The following is a 2,206-nucleotide window of genomic DNA, read 5'->3' as shown; positions in this document are numbered from 1 at the left end:
AGGCATTTGCATTGCCACATTTTGCGGTAGATTTGTACACAATTTCAAACCGATACTGTGAAAGCAACAAAGCCCAGTGTTGCAATTTTTGAGCAGTGTGTGTAGGAACCGGCTTTGACAGATGAAACAAGAACTGCAAAAGCTTGTGATCTGTTACTAAAAAGAACTAGGGACAATAGAAATAGTGACGGAATTATATGAACAAAATGGCACTTTTGCAGTCGGCTGTTCCAAGTAACGTTGAAAAATGAATGGTGCGGAAGGGCAAACGCAAATACCTGAACAGTCCTGATGTGTATTTGCAACAAACAGTTTATGTGATTTTCAAATGGTTCAAATGGCTCTGAGCACTATCGGACTTAATATCTGGGGTCATCAGTTCCCTAGAACTTAGAAATACTTAAACCTGACTAACCTAAGGACATCACACACATCTATGCCCGAGGCAGGATTCGAACCTGCAACCGTAGCGGTCGCGCGGTTCCAGACTGAAGCGCCTAGAACCGCTCGGCCACAGCGGCCGGCTATGTGATTTTCATCCAAAGGAATTTGCAAGTAGACATCATGCAAATCTATCCTAGAAAAGTAACGTCCTGCACCAGGCACCATGAGTTCTTCAGGGCGAGGTAAAGAATAAGTATCAACTACGGCTTGAAGTCAACACAAATGCGAATGCGACCAGATAGCTTACCCAACAAAACGAGAGGACTTGCCTATTGTCTAGCTTAGATGGGCGCAGTTACACCATTATCTTGCAATTCTTTCAATTCACTGCATACTTTGTCTCTTAAAGCAATTGGAACGGGGCAGGCCTGGAAAACTTAGACTGTGCATTGTCTTTCAATGTAACATGCGCTACAAAGTTATTAGCTTTTCCCTTTCCTTCTGAAAATAGTTCAGGGAATTCTTTAAGCAAGCTAGTTACATTGTGTATTGGATCAAGAGCAGACACTGAAAGTGCATTGTCTTGGATGCTAAGTCCAAACAAATCGAAGGCATCTAAGCCGAATATGTTCTCACTGTCTCTTAATTTCAAAACACAGTAAAATGTACTGTCCTAGTGTGAGATTTGTAAGAGGCAGGCAAACTACACTGTCCAAAGCACTGTAGTTTCCTGTCGGTCGTAAGCTGTGAGGTGCTTGCTAGATCTACGAAGATCGTAGAAGGGCGTCGTGAGCCTAGCTGCTCGTACGTGGCACGATTAAGCAAAGTTACTGAGGCACCTCTATCTAATTGAAAGTTCACACGACGACCAGCAGTTCGCAATGAGACAAATATAGAATCCTTTGTAGATTTTGAGAACACAGCATTCACTGCATGTGCACGAGCCTGTTTTTTCTGGGAGCGAGCAAAATTGACGTTGTTGTGCCATTGCCAAAAAAGTGCTAGGACATGGCCTTTTTTCCCACACGTGCAACACGTTGCGTTACGTGATGGGCAATCCTGTCTTTTATCGGGAGCAAAACATCTAGGGCAAGATTTCACTAAATTCACAGGTCTGTTCACATGTCTATGTGGCTGTCCACGCGGCTGTGAACGTGCTCGCTGTTGTAGTTGCTTGTGGCGGTCGCGAGCAAGGGGCAACTCGACCCGACAACTCGGGGCCTAGTCAATTTTATCGGCCGCTATGGGACCCGCTGCAAAGAGACCAAGAGATGAATACACTAAGCAGATTCAGAAGGATGTAGGCTGCAGTACGTACTGGGAGATGAAGAAGCTTGCACAGGATAGAGTAGCGTGGAGAGCTGCATCAAACCAGTCTCAGGACTGAAGACCACAACAACAATGGGACCCGAATCATATTGCTCTATGATTTGCAATACTTGGGGAAGGCGATGGACTTAATAGTGTGCTTGGAGCTGAGTCAGGTATTCGTGCCATTCTTCTTCTGTGTCAGTAAACTGCCGGAACGTTGGGATGCTGGTGATGGCACTTGTTGGGCTAGTTTATTGGTTTGTTGTGCGGTCGACGCAGCTTGTGCAGCCAATAGTTGTACCGTCGTCAGGAGGGTAGCAATTTGATGGTTCTGAGATTGAAAATCTTGTGTTAGATCTATCACATTGACCGTCTGCGACTGAGGCGCGGGGGCAGGGAGTGGAGGGGGCGGGGTAGACATGGTTTACACAAATACGCTATAGCAGAAAGCAAACAAAGCCTCTGAAAAAAGAAATTTGATTAGTTCTGCGGCTCCCCTCCTGGAATACAT

The sequence above is a fragment of the Schistocerca nitens genome, chromosome 4, assembly GCF_023898315.1.
Source record: "Schistocerca nitens isolate TAMUIC-IGC-003100 chromosome 4, iqSchNite1.1, whole genome shotgun sequence".
NCBI classification, from domain to species: Eukaryota; Metazoa; Arthropoda; class Insecta; order Orthoptera; family Acrididae; genus Schistocerca; species Schistocerca nitens.
Note: the sequence above shows the minus strand (reverse complement) of the source record.